The following is a 14,594-nucleotide window of genomic DNA, read 5'->3' on the forward strand; positions in this document are numbered from 1 at the left end:
CTCCTGACTCCAAGGCTAGTGCCCCTCCCAGTACTTTCAACTACCCCTCATATGTTCTAGAGTCAAAGCAGGCAACCATCCTCTTTATCTTCCTCTGACCCACCTAAAGAGCTAGGTGGCATAGTGAATAGAGCCCCGAGCTTAGTTAGGAAAGACTTGCTTCAAACACTTACTTATTAGCTGTGTAAACTTGGGCAAGTCACTTAACATGTTTGTCTTCCTTTCCTTATCTGTAAAATGGGAATCATAACAGCATAGGAAAAAATGAAATAATATTGATAAAGCACTTTGCAGACCTTAAGGCACTATATAAATTTTATTATTATTGAAGATAAATTTTGTCAAACTATGCTTTTTCTTTTGTTTTCTGAGGCAATCAGAATTAAGTGACTTGCCAAGGGTCACACAGCTAGTGTCTAAGGTCAAATTTGAACTCAAGTCCTCCTGACTCCAGGGTGCAAACTTTGGAATTAGGGGCAACTAAGTGTTGCAGTGGATAGAGCACAGGCCCTGGAGTCAGGAGGGCCTAAGTTCAAATTTGACCTCAGACATACAAGACTCACTAGCTGTATGACCCTGGGCAAGTCACTTAACCTCAATTGCCTCATTGTGAGAAATGGAGGAGTTAAGTTTCCCCTTAAGTAGATAAGAATCAGCACAGACAAGCTAACTTGTGGGGGGGGGAGTGACAACACAATTCTAGGCACACAATGTGTGTTAAGGGTGGGGCATATAAGGAAGATTGTAACCCAGAAGGATTAGGACCAATCCTGATCCAGGAGGGAGAGTTAGGCAATTACTAACTCTAAAGCTTTCTCTGGCTTCTTCACTCAGTGCAACTCTCCCCTTCAAAGGAGGTGTGCCCGCTTCTCTTGAGAACTGAAAGGGTGCACTTCAACCTCTTTTGTCTTTGAGACACCAGTCTTTGGAACTGAGTCTGGGGTTTTCTTTATGATACTCATAAAAAAAACACAAACAAAAAGAACTTTGGAATTGATTGTGTTGTTGAGGTTTAGGCGTTCTGGGACCCCAAAATCACAACACGGGGGTCCTGCCTTCAAGAATTCAACCTAAGCCTTCTTTCAGCCAAGGCAAGGTTTATTAGGACATCCCTCAAATTGGGCAGACTCTTAAGGAGTCTTTATGTTAGTGAGCTAATGGCTAGATTAAAAGAATCTAAACCCATGGCTAGATTTTTAAGAATCTAAGCATCTTAATGGAGACAAGGTGGACCTTATATACAGAAAGACTGTGGGAGGGACCCAGGAGTGGCCTGGGGCAACTGGAGGAGGGGTCTAAGAAAGATCTGAATGGGAGTGGCCAGTAAACTGGGATGAACAGAACACCTGGGACCTAACCTTGTGGCCAAGGGAGAATGGAGCCTAGCTAGGATTAAGGGTGGAAAATGGCCAGGGGCCATAGGGAGGTAACAGAATTGGGAGATTGGGTGTAGCCACAATAAAAGGCCAGTTGATGGGATTATAGCCTCAGGTAAAAGCCAGATATTTGGCCATGTAGGAAGGTCCAGAGTTTTTCCTTTTTGGAGTCTAGCTCCCATCCTCATCAGTGTGACATGGGAGACCCTGGCAAAGGACCGCTCAGCATGACATGCCCACATCCAAAAAGGTGCTGTGCTCTATAAGCTAAGCAGAATTGAGGTAGCTCAAGAGAAACACAAGATATAAAAATCCACCCCAAGGGTTCACACAGACTATTTGTGCCTGACCTGTGGTAGAATGTTCTGAGCTCATATTGGTCTGATCAGCCACAGTCTGACACACTAACACTTGACTCTGTCATAGAGTTGTCATTTTGGTCCTCTTCAAAAACAAAGGACAACACAATGACCATGTCACTCAATTGCCTCAGGGAAGGCCCCCAGGAAAAAAGACTCCTCTCAGCTTTAAGATCTATTTTTCTGTAAGCAGTTAAGTTTGAATGGTTTTTTGGAAATGACCTCACAGTAAACTACCAATTCTCAATCTTGTTGTACATGAACATAGCCAGCCATTGAGGAGAGGTATAAAAGATCCCAACCCAGAAAGAATGCAAACCAAGGCTGATACCTGGAAACTGAGATGTGGTGTTTTTTTTTAATTTAAGAGATTAACCAATTTTGCCAAAGGATTTCATTGAGATTCTTCGGTACAAGTCATTGGAGAGAACACTTAAAAATGATAATGCTAAAATTTCTCCAGGATCCCAGAAACATTTCTGGAATTAGGGATATGGGATATGGACAAATGTGCCAATTGTGCCCTCATTTAATTAGCTAAGAACAGGAAGGTATACTGCATGATTCTAAAAAGTTTCTACTCTTAACCGTGAACTATGCTGTAATTCTCTCTCCCTTTGGAACTTCCACTGAGGGGCTCCTCAAGAATATTTCCTCACCCTTGAGAAAATGGTTACATCCCATGCATTCACATGGGATGTAGATGACATGGTTTGGGGTTGCTGGGAACTCCAAAATGTAACGGTGCAGGGGAATGATGGGGTGATGGGACTTGGACCCCTAAAAGGAAAAGACAGTGTCTTTGAAAGCAACCTAATCCCTGGGTAACTGTGGAGGGCACTTATTGTATGAAACATTTGTTTATCATTGTTTTACTATCATCTCATTTGATATTCCCCAAAACCCTCGGAGGTAGACACTATTATTATTTCCCATTTTTGCTGTTCTTGTCCTTATGATGACTCACCTGTCTTCCATGATCTTTCATATATCACTAACCATAATTCAGCCATCATAGCTGCCAATTCATTTAGTACCTAAGCACCTAGTTAATCTGGATCAGGTAACTTAAATTCATCAAGAGCATGTAGGTGCCTTTTTACTGTCTCCTTGTTTGTTTTGGGTATCAATTTTTTGCTAGTCATTTTTGTTCTATTATTTCCAGTGCAAAGGGTCTCTTTGGCAGAGGAATCAGAAGTAAAATATGGACTGAACAATATATCCTTCTGTTTTCAGTTGTCCTTCCATGTACCTTAGACAAATACTTTTTTGATACACACACACACACACACACACACACACACCTGTAATCTCCTGGCTAGCATTTTATTTAAAATTTTTGTATTGGTATTCATTAGGGAAATTGGTCTATAGTTTTCTTTCTCTGTTTTGGCTCTTTCTGGCTTAGGTATCAGCACCATATTTGTGTCATAAAAGGAATTTGGTTGGACTACTTCTTTGCCTATTTTCCAAAATAGTTTATATAGTATTAGAATTAAATGTTCTTTAACTGTCTGGTAGAGTTCACTTGTGCATCTATCTGGCCCCGTGGATTTTTTCTTAGGGAGTTCATTGATGGCTTGTTCAATTTCTTTTTCTAAAATGGGGTTAAGTATTCACTTTCCTCTTATGTTAATCTGGGAAATTTATATTTTTGTGAATATTCATCCCTTTCACTTAAATTGTCAGATTTATTGGCATAGTATTGGGCAAAACAGCTCCTACTTATTGCTTTAATTTCTTCTTCACTTGGTGGTGAATTCACTCTTCTTTTTTTAAATTAAAAAAAATTTTTAATTTATTTTTTCATTTTTTTGATACTGGTAATTTGGTTTTCTTCTTTCTTCTTTCTTCTTTTTTTTTTCTTAACAAATTAACCAAAGGTTTATCTATTTTACTGTTTCTTTTTTCTTTTTTTTTCCCCACAAAATCAATGGTTTTCTTACTTTCAATTTTATTAATATCTTCTTTGATATTCAGGATTTCTAATTTGGTGTTTAATTGGGGGGTTTTACTTTGTACTTTTTCAAGCTTTTTAAAATTGCATGCCTAATTCATTAATCTGCTCTTTCTCTATTTTATTGCCATAAGCATTTAGAGATATAAAATTTCTCCTAAGTACTGCTTTGGCTGCATCCCATAAATTTTGTTATGTTGTTTCATTATTGTCATTCTCTTTAATGAAATTATTGATTGTTTCTATGATTTGTTCTTTGACCCATTCATCCATTAGGATTAGATTATTTAGTTTCCAATTAATTTTTAATCTATCTTTCCATGGTCTTTTATTAAATGTAATTTTTATTGCATCATGATCTGAAAAGGATGCATTTAATATTTCTGCCTTTCTGTATTTGATCGTGAGGAGTTTTTTTGTGCCCTAATATATGGCCAATTTTTGTGTAGGTGCCACATACCACTGAGAAAAGGTATATTCCTTTCTATCACCATTAAAATTTCTCCAAAGGTCAATCATATCTAACCTCCTAAAGTTCTATTCATCTTTCTCAACTTCTTTCTTGTGTATTTTGAGGTTAGATTTATCTAGTTCTGGGAGAGGAAAGTTGAGGTCCCCAACTAATACAGTTTTACTGTCTATTTCCTCCTGTAATTCATTTAACTTCTCCTTTAGAAATTTGGATGCTATACCATTTGGTACATATATATGTTTGCTATTGATATCACTTCATTGTCTATGGTATCTTTTAGCAAGATATAGTTTCCTTCCTTGTCTCTTCTAATTAGAGCTATTTTTGCTTTTCCTTTGTCTGAGATCATGATTGCCACCCCTGCTTTTTTTTTTACTTTAGCTGAAGCATTAAAAATTCTTCTCCAGCCTTTTACCTATTTTCTGTGTGTGTCTCTCTGCTTCAGATGTGTTTCTTGTAAACAACATATTGTAGGATTCTGGTTTTAATCCACTCTGCTATCCACTTCCATTTTATGGGAGAGTTCATCTCACTCACATTCACATTTATGATTACTGTGTATTTCCTTCCATTCTATTTCCCCCATGTTTATACTTTTCTCTCTCTCCTTTCACCCTGTCCCTCCTCACCAGTGTTTTGCTTCTGACTGATGAGGATGGGATCTAGACCCCAAAAAGGAAAAACCTTGGATTTTCCCACAGTTAATTAAACTGATTGGCTAATCCTAGATCCCAGCCCAAGCCTCACTTATTCGTTGTTTTGGTTTTGATGGCTCAAATAGTGCAAATAGTTGTTTTCTGCTCTGGCTAGAAACTCTGAGGGTCTTCCTCTCCCAGACTGATTTTTTTTTTGCTGGGGGGGGAGGCAAATTAAGCTATCTATTGTCTCAATTCTCACCTAGCCCTAAACTACTGAATGGGTGTTGCCTCAGACAAACTGAGACCTGGGAAAGGCCTTAGCTTAAAAAGGCCAATGTCTCCCACTGCATCCAGGGTGCCAGTTGTCTTTCTTGTCTTGCTACTGGACTCCCAATGACTCTGGAGGAGAGAATGAGGCTAATGACTTTGCATAGCTCTGCCTCACTTAAATCCAATTCATTTGCAAGTGAAGACATTCCCTTCCTGATGTCATTGGTCCTCTTGGAAAACAAACAACAACAAAATATGTGTGTGTGTATGTGTGTGTGTGTGTGTTTATTGTTGTTCTTACTTCTCAAAGAGGACCATGACATCAGGGAAGTGATGCCATGACAAGTAGATGAAGTGGATTTAAGAGGGAGGGCTGTGCAGTCACCAGCCTTACTCCTCTGGAGCTATCTGGTGCCAGTGGCAAAACATAAATCAGGATGACTGGAGATGGCCCTGAATGCAGTGGGAGACCTTGACCTTTTTAAAATTAATTTATTTTAATTTATCAACACTCACTTCCATAAGCTTTTGAGTTTTAAATTTTCCTCCCCCTCCCTCCCCACCTCCCTTCCCAAGACTGTGTGCAATCTCATATAGGCTCTACATATACATTCCTATTAAACATATTTACACTTAGTGATCTTGTGAGTAAAAATTAGAATCAATAGGAGGAACCACCAGAAAGAGGAAACAAAACAACAGAAAAAAAAAAGCAAATACTATGCTTCAATCTGCATTCAAACTCCATAGTTCTTTCTTTGGATGTGGATAGCCTTTTCCATCATAAGACCTCTGGCGATGTCTTAGATCCTTGCATTGTTGAGAAGGTCTAAATTTATCAATGTTAGTCATCATGCAATGTGGCTGTTACTGTATACAATGTTCTCCTGGTTCTGCTCACTTTACTTAGCATCAGTCCATACAAGTCTTTCCAGGTTTTTCTGAAGTCTGCCTACTCATCATTTCTTATAGCACAATAGTATTCCATTACATTAATATACCACAACTTGTTCAGCCATTCCCAATTGATAGGCATTCTCTCAATTTCCAATTCTTTGCCACCACAAAAAGAACTGCTATGAATATTTTTGTACATGTGGGTCCTTTTCCCATTTGTATGATCTCTTTGAGATACAGTCCTAGAAGTGCTATTGCTGTGTCAAAGGGTATGCACAGTTTTATAGCCCTTTGGGCATAGTTTCAAATTGTTCTCCAAAATGGTTGGATCATTTCACAACTCCACCACCAATGCATTAGTGTTCCAATTTTCCCACATCTTCTCCAACACTTATCATTTTCCTGTTTTGTCATGTTGCCCAATCTGACAGGTGTGATGTGGTACCTCAGAGTTGTTTTGATTTGCATTTCTCTAATCAAAGAGATCCCAAATTGAAAACCCCAAGAAATATAGTAGCCAAATTCCAAAATTACCAGGTCAAAGAGAAAATACTGGAAGCAGCCAGAAAAAAACAATTTAAATATCATGGAACCACAGTCAGGATTACACAGGAACTTGCAGCTTCTACATTAAAAGATCTTAGGGTGTGGAATACAATATTCCGTAAGGCAAAGGAGCTTGGATTGCAACCAAGGATAAACTACCCAGTGAAAATAAGCATAATCTTTCAGAGGAGGAGATGGGACATTCAACAAAATGGGGTACTTCCAAACCTTTCTGATAAAAAGATCAGAGCTCAACAGAAAATTTGATCTTCAAATACAAGACTCAAGAGAGACATAAAAAGGTAAAGGGATAGAAAGAAACAACATGTTATTAATAACAGCAAACTGTTTACATCCCTACCAGGGAAGATGACACTTGTAACTCTTGAGAACTATATTGCTATTACCCCATGTTAAAGGGATATACATAGAGGGGGTGGGTATAAGTTGACTTTGATGTAATGATAAAAAAAATCTAATCAAGTGGGTTAAATGGATCTAAACAAGTGGATTAATCTGATCTAACCAAGAAAATGTACTGAGAGAAAAGGAAAGGAGGAGGCAGGCAAGGGTAAATTACATTACAGGAAAAGGCACAAAAACCTATTACAGTAGAAAGAAAGAAGGCAGGGAGATGAGCATTATCTTACTTTCATCAGATTTGGCTCAAGGAGGGAATGACATAATCAGTTAGGTATAGAAATCTAACTTGCCCTGTAGGCAGTAGGAGGGAAAAGAGGAAAGAACAGGGAAGGGTGAGAGAAGGAGGGAAGAAGTAAGGGTAAAGGGGAAGAAAGGGGAGGGAGCTAATAGAAAGGAGGTGGGACTGAAGGAGGGAGTGGTCAAGAGCAAAACACTAGTGAGGAGGGAAAGGGAGAAAGGAGAAAGAAAGGTATGAACAAGGGAGAAATAGGATGGAAAAAAAGACACAGATACTAATCGTAACTGTGAATATGAATGGGATGAACTCTCCCATAAAACAGAAGTGGATGGCAGAGTGCATTAAAAACCATAATCCCACAATATGTTGTTTACAGGAAACACATTTGAAACAGAGCAACACACACAGGATAAAGGTAAAAGGCTGGAGTAGAATACATCATGCTTCAGCTGATGTAAAAAAAAAGCAGGGGCAGCAATCCTGATCTCAGAAAAGCAAAAATAGATCTAATTAAAAGAGACAAGGAATGAAACTACACCCTGCTAAAAGTTACCATAGACAATGAAGTTATATCAATACGAAACATATATACATCAAGTGGTATAGCATCCAAATTCTTAGAGAAGTTCAGGGAGTTACAGGAAGAAATAGACAGCAAAACTATGCTAGTAGGGAACCTCAACCTCCCCCTCTCTGAACTAGATAAATCCAACCACAAAATAAACAAGAAGAAGGAGATGAATAGAATGTTAGAAAAGTTAGGTATGGTAGACCTCTGGAGAAAACTGAATGGGGATAGAAGGAAATATATATTTTTTTCTCAGTGGTACATGGCACATACACAAAAACTGACCATGTATTAGGGCATAAAAACCTCACAATTCAATGCAGAAAGGCAGAAATATTAAATGCATCCTTTTCAGATCATGATGCAATAAAAATTATATGTAATAAAGATCCATGGAAAGATAGACTAAAAATTAATTAGAAACTAAATAACCTAATCCTAAAAACACCAAATCATAGAAACAATCAATCACTTCATTCAAGAGAATGACAATAATGAGGTAACATACCAAAACTTATGGGATGCAGTGAAAGCAGTACTTAGGGGAAGTTTTTTATCTCTAAATGCTTAAATGAATAAAATAGAAAAAGAAGAGATCAATGAATTGGGCATACAACTAAAAAAACTAGAAAAAGAACAAATTAAAAATCCTCAATTAAATACCAAATTAGAAATACTGAAAACCAAAGGAGAGATTAATAAAATTGAAATTAAGAAAACTACTGAACTAATAAATAAAACTAAGAGCTGGTTGGTTTTATTAAAAAACCAATAAAATAGATAAACCTTTGGTTAATTTAATTTTTAAAAAAAGAAAACCAAATTACCAGTATCAAAAATAAAAAGGATGAAACCACCACCAAGGAAGAGGAAATTAAAATAATAATTAGGAACTATTTGCCCAACCATATGCCAATAAATTTGACAATCTTAGTGAAATGGAAGAATATTTAAAAAATATAAATTGCCAAGATTAACAGAAGGAGAAGTAAAATACTTAAATAACCCCATCTCAGAAAAAGAAATTGAACAAGCCATTGATGAACTCCATAGGAAAAAATCTCCAGGGCCAAATGGATTTACAAGCGAATTCTATCAAATATTTAAAGAACAATTAATTCCAATACTATAGAGACCTTTTAAATCTAAAGTCTTTCCCAGGTCTCAGTTTGACTTAGGCAATGTCCATTCAGTGATTAAGGCTAGGTAAGAAAAGAGGCAGAGAATGGCTTCATTAACCTAGTTTAAAAAAAAATCTGTCTGGGGAGGGGAAGACCCTCAGGGTTTCTGGGCAAAATAGAAACAATCGCTATTTATATTCACTCTAAGCCAATCAGGGCCCAAACAATGACCAAGTGGGGCTTGGCCTGGGACCTCTTGTTGGCCAATCAATGAAAGCCACAGTGATTTGGATTTAAGGCATGGTCCTTAAGAAAAAAATCTAGCCCATAAACCCCAAGATATCTTTAGAGGTTTCAGTGAACAAAATTTACAAAAAAGGAATTTACAAAAATTCCTTTGGCTAGAGCACCACCAGGTAAGGTTATTATACACTATGAAGAAAGAAAAGAAAGGAAAGAGAAAGAAATATAAGAGAGGAAGGAAGAGGAGGGAGGAAGCAATCCCAAGTGTGACAGTTCTTTTACAGAAAGTATACACACACACACACCACACACACACACACACACACACACCACACACACACACACACACACACACACACACACCACACACACACACACACACACACACACAGAGTACAAAGCTTCCCAGGACTAGCTTATTCTGAGCAGTCCTGGAATTATTTTAATAGTACTGTGCTACACACTAACAATCATTCTAAGTTATCTGTCTTTGCTTTTATTGTCTGAACATTTCTTTTTAAAATTTAAGTTGACTGGAGAGTCCCCTATGCATCCACATTGGCTTCCAGAAAAATCTAATTTTTCCTTCTCAGTGAAATTACTTGTCTTTAGTTTATTCTTGAGCAGGTCTCATAACACATCTCCATCTATAAATAAACAACAACAACAAAAGTACTGAGCAAACATACTTGTGGAAGAACATAAAGTCAACAGCACTAGACTGGATATGGGATTGCTCCTGTAGAGTGGTCTCTCTTTTATATTTTATATAATCTCCATCCTCTGTCTTTGGGTAGCAACTTAGTTTTTACTATATGGAGTCAGGGCCCTTTTCAAAGGCAATATCATTTTTAGTTGGTAACAGAATGGCTCAAAACAAAACAAAACAAAATAAAACCAGTCATTCAGACTTAGCTGAAGCATGTTGAGTTCAGGAGCAGCTGAGGGAGAAATTACTTTGGTTTTCAGCCAGGTCTCAATGTTCTGATACATTCCTATAATAAGCAGACTCAGATCAACCTGGATTTCACTAAGAGCTAAGGGAAGGTGTAGTCAATGTTCCTGTTATTCCATGGAAGCTAGGAAGTACCTTTTGGATACAGAGTTCAGCTGAGATCCTGCTCTTCCCACTTAAGCAGTAAAAGTCATCAGATGTCTCCTACCAATTAGGAAAAATATTCTGGATTCCTCTACATATTCCAAAGGAATAATTAATTTCTTCCATAAAACACCTCTATTGTGCTAACCAGAATCCATAACTCTTCAGTTTTGCTTCTAAAGTTCTAGATGGTGATGCAATGTTATTAATATATATTAGTAAAATATGGGTAGCTAGGTGGGCCTGGAGTCAGAAAGACCAGAGTTTAAATGTGAACTCAGACATTTACTAGCTATATGACCCTAGGCAAGTCATTTTACCCCTGCTTCCATAAAACTGGAAAAAGAAATGGCAAACCACTTCAGCATTTTTGCCAAGAAAAACACATGTTCCATGGGGTCATGAAGAGTCTGACATGACTGAAAAAGTAAAATATATTAATAAAATGGAAATTAATATAAAAATATATTAATGCATAAATGGTGTGTTAATCAAAAGAAAAAGGGTATAAAGTAGAAAATTATCTGGCTGGATCAAATATAATAGCATAATTTTGGCAAATGTAGATAAGGAAGAGAGACTCAAATTGGATTTTGTGTCCTTATGTTTTTTCTTTTCAATCCATTCATGTAATATTTGAGAATCTTGAAGGGGATCTTAAAATGGAAAAGTCACAAGATTGAAAATCAGGAAATTTAGGAAACATGAGTTCTAGTCCAATAGCTACTGTATATAATCTTGAAAAGCCATTTGACTTGTTTGGTTCTCAGTTCTCTCATCTGTACAATGATGGGGTTGGAACAGATGACTTCTCTGGTCCGCTCCATTCTTGACATTCTATGATCAAATGTTGGATGTTAACTTTAACATGAGTCTAGGTGATTTTTTTCTAATCTCTACATCTCATGGAATGGGTTGAATTAAATTCAACAAACATATAAGGGCCTATTATGTGTAAGGCACTGTATTTCTTGAGTATATGAGCTCAAGAGACTGTCCTCAAAGAGTGAAGAAACTTGAACAGATGAAGGAGCTCCATAGCTGGTATCAGCCATATATACATATATATAGTATATACACATACATATCCACACATGACATATAACAATTATGTATACATCTGGTATCAGTCATATGTATGTGTGTTTGTATATTCTAAAGACAGAAGTGATTACTGAGGATTTGTTTGACAAGTATTTTTGCTCCTTCCAGAATAACATAAGCATTGCAAAGTCTTGTTCTTTATTTTTTTTAATTCTCTCTCTGTCTCTTTTTAAAATTTTTTTAATATAAATTTATTTATTTTTAGTTTTCAACATTCACTTCCACAAGTTTTTGAGTTCCAAATTTTCACCCCATCTCACCCCTCCCCCTACCCCAAGATGTCATGCATTCTGACCTTTCCCTAGTCTGTCCTCTCTTCTATCTCTCTCCGCTTCTCTTATTCCCTTCCCCTTCTGTTTTCCTGTAGGGCAGGATAGACTTCTGTACCCCACTTCCTATATTTCTTATTCCCCAGTAGTATGTGAAAACATTTATTTTTCAGTTATGCAAAACATGTCCATAGTAGACATGTCGTGAAAAACTAACTCTATTTCCCTTAATCCTATCCTGCCCTCCCATTTATTCTATTCTTAATTTTGACCCTGTCCCTCCTCAGAAGTATTTACTTCTGATTACCCCCTTTCCCAATCTGCCCTCCTCTCTATCATCCCCCTGCTCTCTTGTGCCCTTCTCCCCCTGTTTTCCTGTAGGGTAAGACAGATTTCCATCCAATTGAATGTGTATGTTATTCCCTGCTTAAGTCAAATCCTATGAGAATAAGATTCACTAATTCCCTCTCACCTTCCCCTGTTTCCCCTTCCACTGTAAGAGACTTTTCTTTTCTGTTTTTTTATGAGATAATTTGCCCTATTCTACCTCTCCCTTTCTTCTTCTCCGAGTATAATCCTCTCTCATCCCTCAATTTTATTCTCCAGATATGACCCCTTCATCTTCAACTCACCCTGTGCCCTCTATCTATCTACATATACACACGTATAATTTTTTTCCTCCAAATACCCTAATACTGACAAAGGTCTCATGAGTTATAAATATCATCTTTCCATGCAGGAATGTAAACAGTTCAATCTTAATAAGTCTCTTATGATTTCTCTTTCCTGTTTACCTCTTCATGTTCCACTGAGTCCTGTATTTGAAAGTCAAATTTTCTATTCAGCTCTGGTCTTTTCATCAGAATGCTTGAAAGTCCTCTATTTCACTGAATGACCATTTTTTCCCCTGAAGGATTATACTCAGTTTTGCTGGGTAGGTGATTCTTGGTTGTAATACTATCTCCTTTGCCCTCCAGAATATTATATTCCATGCCCTGCGGTCCTTTAATGTAGAAGCTGCTAAATCTTGTGTTGTCCTGATTGTGTTTCCACAGTACTTGAACTGTTTACTTCTGGAAGCTTGTAATATTTTCTCCTTGACCTGGGAACTCTGGAATTTGGCTACAATATTCCTAGGAGTTTTCCTTTGGGATCTCTTTCAGGAGGAGATCTGTGGATTCTTTCATTTCTATTTTGCCCTCTGGTTCTAAAATATCAGGGCAGTTTTCCTTGATAATTTCTTGAAAGATGATGTCTAGGCTCTTTTTTGATCATGGCTTTCAGATAGTCCAATAATTTTAAATTCTCTCTTGGATCTATTTTCCAGGTCAGTGTTTTTCCAATGAGATATTTCACATTGTTTTCTAATTTTTCATTCTTTTGGATTTGTTCTACTGTGTGATTTCTCATAAAGTCACTATCTTCCAATTGCTCTATTCTAATTTTTAAGGAAGTATTTCTTCAGTAAGCTTTTGGACTTCCTTTTCCATTTGGCCAATTTTTCTTTTTAGGGCATTTTCCTCTCATTGGCTTTTTGGACCTCTTTTGCCATTTGGGTTAGGCTATTTTTAAGGTGTTATTTTCTTCAGTATTTTTTGGGTCTCCTTTAGCAAGCTGTTGACTTTTTTTCATGATTTTCTTGCATCACTCTCAGTTTTTCTCTACTTCCCTTACTTGCTTCTCAAATCCCTTTTGAGCTCTTCCAAGGCCTGGACTGATTCATATTTTTCTTGGAGGCTTTGGATGTAGGAGCTTTGACTTTGTTGTCTTCTTCTGTATATTTTGATCTTCTTTTCACCAAAGTAAGATAATATAGTCTGACTCTTTTTGCCTGCTTGCTCATGATCCCGGCCAATTACTTGAGTTTTAAACTCTTTGTTAAGGTAAATCTGCTTCCAATGTGGAGAATGTACTGTCCCAAGCTTCGGGGGGTTTGTGTAGCTGTTTTCAGAGATACTTGTAGGGCCCTGTAAATTTTCAGTTCTTCCAAGGTGGTATGATAAGGGGTGAGGTGTTTACTCCTTTCCTGGCCTGCGACTACAAGTACTCCTTTCTGTCCTGTAACTGTGAGGAGGGTTTCCTCCACAGCCACTACAAGCTCCACCAGCCAGTGCTCCTCCTCACCCCAGCCCGCTCCAGAACTGTGCCCAGATCCAAACACAGGCAAAGGAAGGGATTCCTGCCTCAGCACTGGCAAAGAGATCCCTGCAGTCCCTCTCTAATCAGCCACTGGATTCCCCCTCAGTCTGTGGGCCGGAAGCTGGGGAAGCAGCTACTGCACCCCCCCCCCCCCCCAGGGCCACGCTTTTGGGGAATGCAGCTGAAACCCTGCCTTCCTTTCTCAGCACCGACAGAAACAGACTTTTCCCACTAATCTTCTAAGTTGTCTTTGGCATTGGTGGATTGAGGAGTCTGGAAACCTCCACAGCTGTGCGTAATTCAGTCCTCTGAGGCCTGCTCCAGGTTTGCTGCGGCCTGCCCGCCCACGCTGTTCTCCCAGCCCAGCACGATACACCTTTCTGATCAATCATCCAGGTTGTCTTGGGCTGGAAATTTGTTTCACTCTGTCTTTTTGTGGGTTCTGCTGCTTCAGAATTTGTTTAGAGCCATTTTTTATGAGTATTTGGAGGGGTTTGGAGGAGAGCTCAAGCAGGTCGCTGCTTTCACTCCGCCATCTTGGCTCCGCCCCCTGTTCTTTATTTTTTATCATTAATGGAAGCCAGTAGATGTGCTCAGCAGACTGAAGCAGCAGCTCTGGAACAATGGAAACAGTTAGAGACTTGTATTCAAATTCAGCTTCAGATATTTACTAGCTGTGTGACCATGAGCAAGTCACTTAACTTCTTTGACCCTCAGCTCCTTCCTCTGTAAAAATGGGCATAATATCTTCCAGTCCTACTTGAAACCTTGCAAGATATCTTGGGGTTTATGGGCTAGATTTTTTTCTTAAGGACCATGCCTTAAACTCAAATCACTCTGGCTCTCATTGATTGGGCAACAAGAGGCCAAGCCCT

This window comes from Phascolarctos cinereus, unplaced genomic scaffold (assembly GCF_003287225.1).
Source record: "Phascolarctos cinereus isolate Bilbo 61053 unplaced genomic scaffold, phaCin_HiC Scaffold_2;HRSCAF=192, whole genome shotgun sequence".
Lineage (NCBI taxonomy): Eukaryota > Metazoa > Chordata > Mammalia > Diprotodontia > Phascolarctidae > Phascolarctos > Phascolarctos cinereus.